Source organism: Musa acuminata, chromosome BXJ2-3 (assembly GCF_036884655.1).
Source record: "Musa acuminata AAA Group cultivar baxijiao chromosome BXJ2-3, Cavendish_Baxijiao_AAA, whole genome shotgun sequence".
Classification (NCBI taxonomy): Eukaryota; Viridiplantae; Streptophyta; class Magnoliopsida; order Zingiberales; family Musaceae; genus Musa; species Musa acuminata.
In genome coordinates this window covers 26,104,719-26,121,612 of record NC_088340.1, presented here as the reverse complement: position 1 = coordinate 26,121,612, position 16,894 = coordinate 26,104,719, and positions in this window count along the sequence as shown.

The window sequence follows — 16,894 nt, the reverse complement described above, 5'->3', positions numbered from 1 at the left end:
CATTGTAGGCTAGGTCACATCCTTGAAAGAAGGATTCAAAAGTTACTAAATGATGGATATCTAGATCCATTCGACTATGTGTCATATGTAACTTGTGAGCCTTGCATTCGTGGAAAACTGACCAACTCTCCATTTAGTGGAACTGGAGAGAGAGCCACTGAGTTGTTGGAACTTATACATAGTGATGTATGTGGACCCATGTCAACTCATGCCATTGGAGGTTACTCCTACTTCATTAAATTTACTGATGATTTCTCAAGGTATGGATATGTGTACTTAATGAAGTACAAGTCCGAGGCCTTTGAGAAATTCAGAGAGTATAAGAATGAGGTGGAGAACCAGACTAGAAAGAGTATTAAAACTCTTTGATCAGATCGAGGAGGTGAGTACTTAAGTACAGAGTTTACTCAGTTCCTCAAGGACTATGGGATATTATCCCAATGGACACCTCCTTATACACCTCAGCTCAATGGTGTCTCTGGAAGGAGGAATCGTACACTATTAGATATGGTACGGTCCATGATGATTTTCGCTGACCTACCCATCTCATTCTGGGGATATGCCCTGGAAACCGCAGCTTACCTTCTGAACAGAGTTCCAACTAAGTTGGTAGTGTCTACACCATATGAGATATGGAAAGGGAAGAAGCCTGATCTTAAGGTTGTTATGATTTGGGGCTGCCCTACCTACGTTAAAAGACACAACCCCGATAATTTAGAATCAAGGACAAAGCGATGCAAATTTGTGGGATACCGCAAGGAAACTTGTGGGTATTATTTCTATCATCTCGAGGACAAAAATGTCTTTGTAGCTAAGAGAGTAGTGTTCCTTGAGAAGGAACACATTCTTTGCAGAGATAGTGGGAGAATGATAGTGTTGAGCGAGGTTGGAGAACCAAGCTCAAGCACCACTCTACAGCCCGAGTCTGTTCAGGTACCTAATACACAAGTTTCAACTTTACGTAGGTCTGATAGAGTATCCCATCCTCCTGAAGGATATGTGGGACATATTAGAGGAGAGGATGTTGAGGATATTGATCGTTAGACCTACGAGGAGGCTATTATGAGTATAGACTCCGGGAAGTGGCAAGAAGCCATGAATTTTGAGATGGATTCTATGTACTCCAATAAGGTTTGGAACCTAGTTGATGCGCCCGAAGGTATTGTACCCATCGGTTGCAAGTGGATCATTAAGAAAAAGATCGGAGTAGATGGAAAGGTAGAGACCTATAAAGCAAGGCTAGTGGCTAAGGGGTATCATCAAAGGCAAGGTGTTGACTACGACGAAACCTTCTCACCCGTAGCAATGCTAAAATCCATCAGAATTCTATTGGCTATTGCAGCACACTATGATTATGAGATCTGGCAGATGGATGTGAAAATCGTATTCCTCAATGGAAACCTCAAGGAGGAGGTGTATATGATGCAACCTGAGGGATTCGTGTCCAAGAACTGCCCAAATAAGGTGTGTAGGTTGCTTAGATCCATTTATGGACTAAAGCAAGCTTCCCGAAGTTGGAACATAAGATTTGATGAGGCAATCAGATCTTATAACTTCGTTAAGAACGAAGATGAGTCTTGTGCATACAAAAAGGTAAGTGGGAGCATTATCACCTTTTTTGTGTTATATGTGGATGACATCCTGATCATTGGGAATGACGTAGGAATGTTATCCACAGTAAAAGCTTGGTTATCTAGACACTTCTCCATGAAGGACTTAGGGGAAGCATCCTATATCTTGAGGATTAGAATCTATAAAGATAGATCCAAGAGGATGCTTGGCTTGTCCTAGTCTAGGTACATAGAAACCATTGTCAAAAGGTTTGGCATGAAAAATTCCAAAGGAGGTCTCATACCGATGAGACATGGGATATCGCTTTCTACGAGTATGTCCCCAAAGACTCTAGAATAAAGGGCGAACATGAATATGATACCTTATGCCTCAGCAATAGGGTCTATCATATATGTCATGCTATGTACTAGGCCTGATATAGCGCATACTCTGAGTGTCATGAGCAGGTATCAGGCGGATCCAGGCTTGGAGCATTAGAAAGCAATAAAGTGTATCCTTAAGTACTTGAGAAGGACTAAGGATCTTTTACTAGTATATGGAGGTAATAGCCTTAAGGTTGAAGGCTACACTGACTCAAGTTTTCAATCTGATGTCGATGATAGCAAGGCGAATTCAGGGTATGTGTACACCTTAAATGGAGGAGCAGTGTGCTGGAAGAGTTCCAAGCAAGATACTACTGCTGACTCAACCACAGAGGCGGAGTACATTGCTACATCAGATGCAGCAAAGGAGGGAGTCTGGTTGAAGATGTTCATCATAGATTTGGGAGTCGTTCCGGATAGTGAGAAGTCGACTTCCTTATATTGCGACAACTATGGGGCGATTACTCAATTAAGGGAACCCGGGTCTCATCAGAAGTGTTCTGAGGAGGTTCCAGCTTATCAGAGAGATTGTAACCCGATGAGATGTAGCAGTGGAAAGAGTTCCATCCGAAGATAACATTACAAATCCATTGACAAAGTCGTTGTCTCAGATTGTCTTTGAGCGTCATACGGGTCTGATGGGGATCAGACACATAGGTGATTGTCTTTAGGTCAAGTGGGAGATTGCTAGTCATAGGTGCCCAGCAAGCCAATCACGTGAGTGATGGCACGTGTGACTTGATACAGAATCTTTTTGCTTATTATATTTTGGCGTATATTACTTTATAACTATTGAATAAATGCATATATATATATATATATTGTGATGTCCTTGGATTTGTGAAATGGGAATCGGATCGTGATGAGATCACGATAATGAGATCGATTCACCTTTAAACACATATCCTAAATAATCCCGATCATAGGTTACTCGAGAGAGACATCGTGATAACCGGACAGACTGGTGTGCTGTATACCCGTCCATATGATGGATGCAGTTGGTCTCATAGCTGCTCGTGTAGTGACACTAGGGATACAGTACAGGTGCTCATTGGAGAATGAGTTCACTGATTGATCCGTTTACGGAATGCTGGATGGTTGATGATGCCTTATTGTCAGACAGCGATTCCGTAGTCCTAGTGGTGTATCTGGTCCTTAGACTTGAGACACCAAGGATGTCTTGTATGAGTGCTTCACTCTTTGATACCAGACTTATAGGTTTGGCTGTCCTAGATCTAGTACAGCTGGTCATTGGGAGTGGTAGTCGACCTTACGAGGGCTATTGAGTGTCGATAGAGGATCATCCACTCTCGGCGTCATCAGAGGAATATCCCATGTGTTCTTGCTCAGACAAATCCCTGGCCAGGGTCATTCGGGTTGAGAGAGAAAGAGTTCTCCGGGAGAATCCGATTTGAGCGAGACTCGAGTAGAAACCGTACGGTCTCTGGGATATTAGATGGATGAGGGACTATAGGTACATGGTAATTGAGGACAAACATGTCCAATGGATTGGATTCCCCTGTATTGTTTGGGGACTACGGCGTAGTGGCCTAGTACGTCCGTAGTCGATGAGTCAAGTAAATTATTACAGAGATAATAATTCACTGAGTTAGAAAGAGTTCTGACGGGTATGACTCACGGCCAGCTCGATATTGGGCCTAGAGGGTCACACACATATGGTAGGCATTACGATGAGTAGAGGTTCGGATATGAGATATCCGACGGAGCCCTTGTCTTATTGGATGCAGATCTAATACCCACTAGGGGAGGACCGATTAGGGTTTGATAGGGGACTTCTATAAATAGGAGGGATTCAGAGCCTCAAAGATCAGAGCCTTTGCTTGCCTTTCCTATTCTTCTCTCCCACTCCACCTCAGAGCAGGCCTGGAGTTTTGAGGAGCGTCGTCGTAACCCTACTGTGTGGATCACCGTTAGAGAGGAGGACGCTTGACCTCCTTCACCCTCTCCTAAGTATTTGCAAGGAAACAGGGATATACGATCTCCCTAGGTAACACAATCTACTCTATACGCAGTTTTAAGTTTCTCGGATTTTGCGCACCAATTTTCGCACGACGACGAACCTCTCTTTGGGAATCAGTGATTTTGTTTTCTTGTTCTTCCACTACGCATATGATGTCGCCCCCAAGATTTCCCAACATTGACATCATTTCATAACATATAAAATGCACTTATACAACAATAACATTATAGCCCTCTAAACCATGCCCCCAATATGAATTCTTTCACTGCCTCAGCCCAATTCAAACATCTCAGTGTGTGACAAGCTAGCCTGGAAGATTTATATTGGAATGGAGTGAGCTAAAATGCTCAACAAGTGACAAACATATTCAAAACAAGAAAGGGAATAGCTATAAGTAAACTTGGTATCACAATGTGATAAGACCCTAAGATTTTATCGTAAAGAAAAGAAGAGAAAATGGAATGATCACTTCGAGGGGATCGGCCTCCTAGGGTTTTGTCATAACACTGAATAATATTTCATTGTCTACCCAAAAGGAAAGGGTTACATCACTATTTATAGAGTTCCACCTTGACTTGAACTCTAATAATAAATAAATATAAAATAAACCTCTACCTGACTCTAATTGAACTAAACAAACTCAATAAACAATTGAACTAAACAGACTCAATAAATATTATTCAAAAGCTCAGAAAAAGGGTCCTAACAATTCCTCCCTCTTCAAATTAGCCTTGTCCTCAAGGTTGAGTAGCATCAAACTTGGGGAGCTTCTGTTTTAGCACTTCAGTCATAGGCTATCTGCAACGTATCACAACCCATTGATCAAGTAAGTATGGTCTCCACTTGTTGATAATGTAAGCAATAGGTTGGTCTTTCAGTGTAGCAATCATTACAAGAAACTCCTAGCCCTATACAATAAATTTTATCTTTGAACATTTGCTATCACAAGTTAAAATCTGTCCCTTAGTGATCTTTCCTTCGAATCTGTCATAGCCTTCAATGTGGTGGGCCAATCAGTCAACAGTCTCACTGTCCAAAAAATTGTTAGTGCTACCAGTATCAATCAAAACTATAACATGCTGATATTCCAAAGTTCCACCAACTTTCATAGTTTATGGTTTAGAGTAGCCGGTTAATATATGCACTGTATGTATGGTAGGTTCAACATCTTCATTAAAATCTATACCTTCATGATCGGAGTCCATATTCTTAGATTTTGGTTCTTCTCCAATTGGTTTAATCATCAGAAGTTGCCTTTGTTTACATCGGTGCTCCATACTCTACTTTTTATCATAGTGCAAACCCTTCGTTGATCTTTCTTTGAGTTCTTCTTGGGTTAGTCTGCGAGTGATAGGATTTTGACTAGGAGTAGATGGGGTGGGCTGCTTGTTGATCACCTGTTTATTGACACCTCTATTTCGATGATATTCTATGCTAATTTTTTCCTTATGCAGGTGTGCAAATGAAATCATAGCTATCATGGTAGGGGGTTGATGAGCCTTAACTTCACACCGAATCTCTGGATAATGCCCTTCAATAGATGTACTTAGAAGTTATTGTTCCGACAAATCTCTAGCTTGATTGGACAATCTTTCAAACCTGCTCTGATATTCCAACACTATAGAAGTCTGACGAATTTTGGCGAGCTATCCATCAACATTCTCATATTTTGATGGGCCAAAGCGAACAAGAAGCCCTCTTTTGAACTGCTCCCACGAAGGAACTCTATGACAAGTTTCATACTAATTGTACCACTGGATTGCATCTCCATCCAACTGGATTGAGGCAATTTCTACCTTAGATTCTTCTAGGGTCTTATGAAAACGAAAAATATTTTCCGCCATAGAGATCCAACTAGTTAGATCTCTATCTTCCCATCTCGAAAATTCCACCTTCAGGTGTGAGTAGTTTGTGTCACAATTTTGGAGCCCTTTTCCTATATTTCCATATCTGTGCAACTTAGAACTTGAGCCCCCATCTTGTTGAAATTTGTTGAGGCTCTCTAGTAGGCTCTTTTTGAAATCATTAAGTATTTCTTGCAACTAGTTCTCAATTCTGATTTCTAATGCTTCCATTTGTGCTTTCACTGAGTTATTAGTTGCCATTGCATAAGACTACAAATCTGGGTTCTCAACTCCTGTTTTTGATGTCAGGACTAGGGCATCAATCACTGCCCTATTCGGTGTTGTTGTTGTGATGCAGTCGGTGGCAGAACTATGGGAATGAAGGGTTGCTGCGAGGATGCAGGGATGTAGATGCGGTCACTGCGTGGGAGGTAGTGATGCTTGTTGTGGTCGCTGCATGGAGGGATCGCTGCTGCTAAGGGCTAGGAGGCAGTGATGGTGATGTGGCTGGGGACAGCGCTACCAAGGGCTCGTCAATGCAGTGGCTGCGACGGCACAGATGGAAGGCAGCTATGCTTGTTGCGGGGATGTAACTGCGGTCGCTGCGTGTGAGGCAGCGATGCTTGCTGTGGAAGCTGCATGGAGGGATCGCTAGTATTGAGGGCTGGGAGGCAGCGAAGGTGGTGCGACTGGGGGCAGCGCCGCCAAGGGCTCGTCATTGCGGTGGCTGCGATGGAGCGGATGGAAGGCATCGTTGCTCTATCTTTGTCGCACTACGGAAGAAGGCGCTAGAGACGCCGAGGGAATGAACGCCAAGGGCAGTGCTGCAATCACCGCGAGAGATGAGATGTGTTGTCCTGTGTTTCTATCACTGCATGAGATGAGAGTGCCGAGGCTGGAAGGCGATGGCTACAACTACTGTGACCCAAGGGAGCGATCACCAAACAGTCGGGTTGAGGCTGCGAGGATGCGGATGATGTAGCTACGGTCACTGCATGGGATGCAACGATGCTTATTGCAGTAGCTATGTGGAGGGATCGCTGTTGTTGAGGGTTGGGAGGCAGCGATGGTGGTGCGGCTGGGGGTAGTGCCGCCAAGGGCTCGCCCATGCGGTGGTTGCAACAGTGCGGATGTAAGGCAGTGTCACCCTATCTCTGTCACACTACGGAAAAAGGTGCTGGTGATGCCAATGGAATGAATGCCAAGGGTAGTGATGTGGTCTTTGTGAGGAGGAAGAAGTGTTGCCCTATGTTTCAGTCGCTGCGTGAGATGAGAGCCTGAAGGGCTGGAAGGCAATGGCTGCAACTGCTGTAACCCAAGGGAGCGATCGCCGAATAGCCAGGTTGAGGCTGTGGTGATGGCAACCGGCAGCTGCGGCTGCAGAGGCATAGCAAAAGGGAGGTGGTGTTGAAGTGGCCGGGGTTGAGGCTCCGGTGGAGAAGAGGAACGACGGTGTCACTGTTGGGAACAAGGGCAATGGGTGAGTTGGCCTGTTTCTATCACTGCAGATGCAGAGCAAGGGGGAGGCTGTGAGTATCATAGCTGGGCAGCGAGCAGCGTCGTCGCTGGCTGGGCAGTAACAGTGACGATGGTGGCAACTGGCGTTTGCAGCAGTAAAGGGACCGACGACTACTGCAGCTGAGGTGATTGCCCTATTTCCATCACCAAGGATGCAGAGCAAGGGGGAGCAGTGGCTGGGAGGCGAGTGGCGGTCGTCGCATGGTGGCAGCAGTAGTGGTGGTTCAGTTGGGAGGCAACAGCACTATTACTTCCGGTGGGGAAGAGAAGTGGTGGTGGTATGGCTGGGAACAAGGGCAATCGGTGAGTTGCCCTGTTTTGGTCACCATGAGGAGGGAGGTGACCGACAGCTGCAGTTGTGACCCATTGGTGGGGGCACGATGGCAGGGCAGTTAGGGCAGCATCACCGATGGTATCAGCGATGAACGGGTGGTCCGCTGGCTGGGACGGCGGCCGTAATTCTTCTCGCTCAAGCGATATGGGGGAGTGAGGAGGAAAGGTCGCTGGCCGAGAGGGTAGCGTTGGCAATGGTCGAGTGGCTGGGAAGCAACGGTGGCAATCGAGAAGGAGGTAGCGAGGGTCGCGGTAGGGGTGGGGCCTGCCAGGGAGTAGGGGCGATGGTGGGGGAGAAGGGAAGTAAGGGATCCTTCTCGGTGGCTGCCGGCTTCACCCACTTTCAAACCCCTTTTTTTTTTTTTTTGACGATAGCTATGGCAACATTGCAGTGAGAACACTAAGGATCGTCGCTCTGATACCAATTGATAAGACCCTAAGGTTTCATCGTAAAGGAAAGAAGAAAAAATGGAATGATCACTTCGAGGGGAATGACCTCCTTGATCATTTTGAGGGGATCGACCTCTTAGGGTTTTGTCATAACACTGAATAATATTTCATTGTCTGCCCAAAAGGAAAGGGTTACATTATTATTTATAGAGTTCCACCTAGAGTCTACCAGGACTTGAACTTTAATAATAAATAAATATTAAATAAACTTCTACTTGACTCTAACCGAACTAAGCAAACTCAATACACAACCGAACTAAACAAACTCAATAATCATTATTCAAAAGCTCAGAAAAAGGGTCATAACATAATGTAATGCAGAATACAAGAGATTCAAATATACCATATCATTAGATACAAAATCGTAAATATCACTTCATTCAAAACATATTTGGTTTATACAAATGGAATAGAGAGTAATTAGAGCATATAAATGACCTAAGAAACATTTTGAGGCATATCTGTTAAGATCAAGAGCGGCACTAAGAGGAGGGGGTGAATTAGTGTAGTGGAAAATTCTTCGATTTCGTAGAAAGTTCGTCTCGATTCAAATCGTTTCGGAAAGATGTTGAACTTAAACCTTTCGTAAGAATGTAAGGAGAAGCTCAAGGAGATTTATAGTAAAGTAAATTGCATAAAATGAAAAGCAAACCATAATTTAGAGTGGTTCGGCCAATGAGACTTATGTCCACTTCGGATTCTTCCTTCGTCGAGGTCATCAACGTCCACTAAAGGCCTTCCTTCAATAGACGAAGACCAACCACCTTTTACAGTGCTTTCTCCTTTTGCCGGGTTTAGGAGACAACCCTTATAAGTTTCACTTCTCTTTCTTGGATGGTTATAAGACTAAGAGAGGGAGGAGGAGAACTCTTCTCACTTTTACAACATTTTTCACACCCCAAACACTTAGAATTTTTCACACATATGATATCACTTTGTTGCACTTTCATGCAGAAAAGGGTGGGGTATTTATAGGCCCCACTTCAAAAGTTGGAACCAAAAAATTCAAATCCTTGGATTTCGGGATGCTGGTGGTACCTCCGCCATTAATGGGCGGTACCACCACATGACAGAGCTCGAAGACCGAGCTTTAGCGATATCACCGCCTGACACGGGCGGTACCACCGCTGGCAGCATTGATTGCTAACGGTAACACCACCCAGACCACCTAGGAGACTAGGTCTCCCGGATGGTGCCATCGTCGGCCATGTTTTCAAGGGCTGAATGGGCTGTTCAATCTAGCCCAATTCAACCCTGTTAAGGGCCTAGTTGGCCCCTAGTTAAGTTAGTGAGATTACCTCCCAATCCTAACTCAATTTATGGACTAACTATAATAATTAAGATAATTGACAAAGAATTCTTGTTTTGGTACGTCAATTGCTCTTCCGGCGATCTTCCGATAAACTTTCGGCAAACTCCCGGCAAAGTTCCGACGGACTCCCGACAAGTTCCTGAACTTTATGACGATCTTCTTAGTGAGTTTTGATGAGCTTCTTTAGCAAGTTCTTGGACCTCTCGGTTGGTTCCGACAGAACTTCCGATGAATGTCCGGACTTCCGACGAACTCTTAAACTCCCAACGAGATCTCGATCTTGACTTCAGTACAATACTTGCTTTATATCTTATTGCTATCGTAGTTAATCCTACATGCTTTTCTCAACATATAGATTAGATCAAACAATCTACAATTGATTTCATCATCAAAATTCGAGATTCAACAATCTCCCCCTTTTTGATGATGATAATCAATTGATGATGGAGTTAACCTTAACTCCCTCTATCTATATGCCATACATGAGAAAAGACATTCTTGAACTCAAGGCCTTTAAATTCAAGTATCAAACCGATAAGTTTAGTTCATTTAAACTTATTAACATGCACATCATGATTTAACATTCTCAGAATACGATGCCATGTATTTATGAATGAAAATGATGTCAAGGCATGACATCCATTTTCAAGTCCAATCATAGACATTCATCATTTGTAAGTATGATACAAATTTCAAACATAAAATATAGCAAGATGACAAATATAGCAATTCATTATTCCATGGCAAAATATCAATTGTAAAATAGCAAGCTAAGCTTAAGATATCTCATTATAATGAAAGACATTTATCAAGCATTCACAAAGCATTTACGATAAGATACATTTCATATATTTACAATGCTAATTTATCATCAATTTATCACTTTTTGGTACTATTTCTCCCCCTTTGTCATTAATAAAAAGGAGAACAATTCAACAATGCAAGTATGGTAAAAATTCATGTAAGTTTCACACTAATTTATCTAATCAATATTGCATCATTGCATGGTAACATTCAAAAGTTCTCAATACTAAAGAGATAGATTCCATCAACTTTTCCCCCTTTGTCATCAAAAACTTTGTGTAAAGAAGGAAGGTAAGGAGGGAATCTAATAAGAACCTAATTTGTGAAATGATTTGAATCAAAATATCATTTGAAATCAAATTGTCATTTTTGCAAGTAATCATCTCACACAAAAATTCATCTTTCAAGAATCAAGATATCCATTGGAATTCATAAAATTCATCTTTCATGAGAAGAATAAGGAATAATTGATGGGAAAGAAGCACCATATGAAGGATAAAGGAAATTCCATGAGTAAACCTTCATAAATCAAATCCATTTATCATTTAAAGATTCATAAGAGTGAAATCCATGAGAGATGTATTTGTCAATAAATTCCATATGTCAAACATCACTAAGTGATTAAGCAAGGATATGAAGTAAAGTTGATATCAAGGAAGATAAAACTGAAATAAATTCATGAAAGCTCCAGTCATGAAATACATTAAGAGAAGGCACCAAGTCTAAAAACAAATACAACAAACTTATGCATTCGAACAATTTAACATCCTTAATTCCCTTCTAATGAAATCAAATTGTTCTTCATTTAAGGGTTTTGTAAAGATATCAGCCAATTGTTGTTTCGTATCAATAAACTCTAATATTACATCATGATTATTAACAAGGCCTCGTATAAAGTGATGCCTAATGTCAATGTGTTTAGTTCTAGTGTTGAATAGGATTTTTTGTTAAACATATTGCACTTGTAATGTCACATTTTATAGGAATATTCTTAACATCAATTTTATAATCTTCTAATGTATTTTTCATTCATACAACTTGTGCACAACATACACTAGCCGCAATATATTCAGCTTCGGTTATGGATAGTGCAACCGAGTTTTGTTTCTTGGAGGACCAAGAGACAAGTGCGTATCCTAAAAATTGACACGTTATGGATGTGCTCTTTCTATCTATTTGGCCCAAAAATATTTGGGTAGGCTATGTTCATTTAATATGGTTCTAGCCATTTCTTGTAAGTTTCGATTTTTTTTTCTACTACTCCATTTTGTTGAGGATTTCTTGGAGTAGCAAAATTATGGTTGTATCCATAAAATTCATAAAATTCTTGAAAATCATGGTTTTGAAATTCACCACCGTAATCATTTTGAATTGATGAAATTATAAAACCCTTTTCATTTTGAACGAGTTTACAAAACTTAGAGAAATACCTAAAGCAATCACTTTTGTGTGTCAAAAAACAAGTCCATGTGTATCTACTATAATCATCCACAATAACAAAGGCGCATTTGCTGCCTCCTAGGGTCACGCCCCTAAAAAATTATCCATGATATTAAACTTTAAGAAAACAAATCAATCCAGGATCCAAACTACCATTTGAGGTCACTAAGAAAACATTCAAGTCAAAATTTCACCTCTATAATCCTCAAATTCATTAACCCTATGCAGTTTATAAACATACAATACATCGCTCGATAATTTCATAAAATCTGAACTCAACATCAAAATAATAACCACAACATAAATTCACAAGTGGGGAAGTCTATGCAGTCACAAAACCAACGTTTACCATAAGTTCATATCATTACATGAATTAAACTTAACATTCCAGAATCCTAAACATGACAGATCCTTTAAACTTATACAAAATCAATAAGTTTAGATTCGTCGTCAACATTTCATTAGATGTAGAGTGTGCTTATATAATAAAAACATATATACTAATAAAGATCTGCCCAAAATCTTTTAGCTTTCCACTGCCTCAGCCCAATCTTAACATTTAAGCAAGCGACAAGCTATCCTAAAAAATTTATACAACAACGGGGTGAGCATATAAAGCTCAGCAAGTGATTAACATATCCATATTAAAAGAGGATAATTTCCAAAGAGATAAAGTTTTAAAATGCAAGGTAGAATATAAGAATTCATAGACGTAATATCATTAGGTGCAGAATCACGATTGTCATTTCAATCAAACATATTTGGTTCATAACAGATGGGGCATAGAGTAATTGGAGCATTTTAGCAACGAATGAAATGTTTTGGAGCATATCAATAACAAATGAAACATATCGGAGCTTATCAATGGCATATGAAATGTTCCGGTGCATATCAACGGTGTATGGAACATTTCGAAGCATATCAACAATGAATGAAACATTTCGGAGCATATAAATAACAAATGAAATGTTTCAGAGCCTATCAGTGGCGTATGAAATGTTCCGGAGCATATAAATGGTGTATGGAATATTTCGGAGCATATCAATAACAAATACCAAACAGAAGCTCAAACGTCGTCTTTGACGTTGTATTCATATCATTCTTATCCAAAGCATGTACATAAACACATAACCAAAGCTCTAGATATCATATCAAACATACAGAAGGTGTAATGGGACCATAGACAAAATGTGATTCATCCATTTCTGAATGACCACCAGACAGAAGTCTCCCACGTTTGGGAGCTCCATCCACCCACGTCTAGGTGAAGTCAAAGTGAGCCGGTAGAGCATCGCAGGCTCTATGCATAACTCCCTTTACCATTTCTGTCAAAGGTTCACATTATCCCACAATACCAGAGTACAAAAGGCAGTATGAACAATAAATAGCATATATCGGAAGCACACGTGGAACAACAAAATGTACATGTGCCTTTAGGAGTCAATACGATGCAAGCAATAATCTCTCACAAATGTATTCAGATTTGGAATGAAATGAAAGCAAGAGTATATACGGATTCCAAGCAATCATATATAGCTCAATTCAAATAAGAAGGTTAGATGAATTCAGTATCCAAAGGAATGAAACTAGAATAGGCACATATCGAAAGCAAATGCGGAACGATGGGATATACATGTGCCTATATGTGTAAATGTGATATAGCTTAAACGTTACACAAAATATTTCAAGAATGTAAATAATTTATAGACAAGAGCAAACCAGAATTCAAGCACTAACATAAGCCTCAATTGAGTGAAGGGGACTGAATGGAATCTATTTCCAAACAAATGAAACAGAATATGCGAAATCGACCAAAACTCGATTTTTGGCAGAATTCAAGAGGCACATTGAACAAATACTTCAGATTATCAATTATGCTCCAATACCCTTAAGAAAGCTACTGCCAAAAGATATATCAATCTATTTTCCGATGAAATAAGTTTCATACGAATCAAGGTTTCCAACAAGGAGTTACCATTGATTTAGTGACAGAAGGTCAAAAACTAAATCACTGTTTTGCAGAATCTATAGGGTGGAATCAATAGATAGCAGAATAGGCATTTGAATTCCAAATTTTTTAATATATATGTCAAAAGAAAGGTCTACGAGTCTAGTTTCGAATGAAGTTAGTTTGGTACAAATCAGAATTTCTAAAAGGGACTTATGGGTATTTTAGTATCGAAAGGTCAGAAATTTTGATCCCTATTCTGCAGCATATATAGGCTCAATTGAAATAGACGTTTAGGTAAGTATTCGGTGTTTAAATTCTACAAAATCTGTATCAAAAGAAAGATATAAGAGTCTAATTTCAAACGAGCTATGTCGTGCTGGAATCCACATTTGGTGCTAAAAATTATACCTAAAACAGTGTATAGGGGTCAGTTTACCGATAAAATTCCAGATCCTTGGTTTTATGTCCAAAGAGAGAAATATCAGGTTCTAAGCAGAAATCTTTTAGAATCAATATAAGAATAGAGACTAATACTTCTATAGGATAGGATTAGAACATTTGCCTTTGAGAATTATGACCCCAATTTGAGTAAGAAACCTCAAAGCCCCAATATTTTTTTTCTTCTTCTTCTTCCCCATTTTTTTTCTCTTCTTCTTTTTTTCTTTCTCTATTCTTCCACGCAGGTGCCTTCTCTAGTTCCTTAAGAACGAAGGCAGAGAGGCTTAAATGGTGGGATTTGTATTTTTATGTATTTTGCAATTTAGTCCTTGTATTATTATATTTACGATTAGGTCCTTAGGGTTTACATATAGGTCCTCAGATTTTTTTTTTTTTTTTGAACAAATCCCCCAAATCTTATGAATAAGTTCTTAGATTCATACTTTGGCTCTTTTATCAAATTTAAAATAGATACTTACATTACAACTAGAAGCTTATACGAAAAATTTAGAAATGATGGATGTTACACTCTCCCCCCCTTAAAAGAAAAATTTAGTCCTCTAAATTTATCATTCCTCTATCGATGAAAAGATGGGGATAAACCTTTTTCATTTCCTCCTCTAGCTCCCAGGTTGTTTCCTCCCCAGAATGATGTCTCCAAATTACTTGAACTAGAGGGATGACCCGATTCCTTAGGATCTTTTCCTTCTTATCAACAATCTGAGTGGGCTCTTCCACATAAGATAAATCTTTATCGATCTCTATCAGCTCATACTTAATGATTTGAGAATGATCATATATATACTTTCTAATCATCGAAACATGAAATATATTATGGATATGGCATAACGATGGTGGAAAGGCAATCCTACAAGCGACAGAACCAACCCAATCTTGGGTTTAACTTTCCTTTAGGATTTGGTTCTTGATATCTAATTTATTAGGTACACACACTCTATCCCCAAATCTCAATAGGCCATCATTTGAAACTTAAAAATTTGGCTTCAATTCCTTTTCTACTTCATTCCTCAAGTAGATTAAACGTGGATCTCGTAATTGTCCTTCCTTAATTTGTTAAATAAGATCATATTGCACCTGAATGGAGGCCATCAATATCATTGAGTCTTGCTCTTTCCTCATAGCATTCAAATCAAAATTTTCTTCTAATAACTTTCATTGCTTCATGACCAGACTAGCCATAAAACATGTAGATTTTCTACTAAGAGCATCAGCTACCACATTGGCTTTGCTCGGGTGATAACAGATGGCACAATCATAATCCTTTAGAAGTTCTATCCATCTTCGCTGCCTCATGTTTAACTCTTTCTAAGTGAAAATATATTTTAAACTTTTGTGATCAGGAAAGATTTCAAATCGTCGACCATACAAATAATGTCTTCAAATCTTTAGAGCAAAAATAATTTCTGCCAATTCCAAATCATGAGTTGGATAATTCAATTCATAACCTTTTAGTTGCCTAGAAGCATAAGCAATCACTCTCCCTTCCTGCATCAAACACATCCAAGGCCCTTTCTTGAAGCATCAGTATAAACTACAAATCCCTCACTACCACTTGGAATAGTGAGAATAGGGGTACTAGTCAATCTTCTTTTTAACTCTTGAAAACTTTGCTCACAATCATCACCCCATACAAATTTCACATTCTTTTTAGTGAGTTTGGTGAGAGGTTTAGCGATTCGAGAAAATCCCTCCACAAATCTCCTGTAATAACCTGCCATGCCCAAGAAGCTTCTAATTTCTATTACATTTGTTGGTACTTCCCATTCAACTATAGTTTCTATTTTCTTTGGATCAACAGATATACCCTTCTCTGAAATCACATGGCCTAAGAAAGCAACTTCATTCAACCACAATTCACATTTGCTGAACTCTGCATACAACTTCTTTTCTCTTAGTATGGACAATACATTTCTCAAGTGTTCCTCATGTTCCTGATTACTCCTTGAATACACCAATATGTCATCAATAAATATAATTACATAGCCATCCAAGAGCGGTTGAAATATCCTATTCATTAGTTCCATAAAAGCTGCAGGGGCATTAGTCAAACCAAAAGGCATCACCAAGAATTCATAGTGACCATATCGAGTTCTGAAAGCTGTTTTTGGAATATCCTCCTCCTTGATCTTCAACTGATAGTAACTTGACCTCAGGTCAATTTAGAGAATACTTATGCACCCTGCAGTTGATCAAATAAATCATCAATTCTAGGTATGGGATACTTGTTTTTTATGGTCACCTGATTCAACAGTCTATAATCAATACAAAGCCTCAATGTTCCATCCTTCTTCTTCACTAATAGTACCGGAGCACCCCATGGAGATACATTGGGTCGTATGAAACCCTTATCTAATAATTCTTATAGTTGCTTCTTTAATTCCTCTAGCTCGAGTGGTGCCATTCTGTAGGGAGGCTTAGATATTGGGGTTGTACTGGGGACCAGATCAATAGCAAATTCACCCTCTCTATCTAGAGGTAAACCGGGCAAGTCATCTGGGAATACATCAGGGAACTCTTTGACCACTAAAATTTCATCTAGATGAGTTTCCTGATTTGAATGCTCCTTTACACACACCATATAATAGAAACAACTCTTCTGCATAAGACGATAAGCTTGAAGTGCTGATATCAAGCAAGGAGGCAAATCATGCCTATTGCCCTCAAAGTAAAATATAGGCTGATTTGGTATGCAGAAAGTAATTATTTTTTTGTTACAATCAATACTAGTGTGATGAGAAGATAACCAATCCATGCCAAGTATAATATCAAACTCCAAATCTTTAGGAGAACTAAATCAGCAAAAAGTTCAAGTTCTCCAATAAAATCAGATAAGAGGACCAGATTCAAGTTCGTTATCAAAGAATCTCC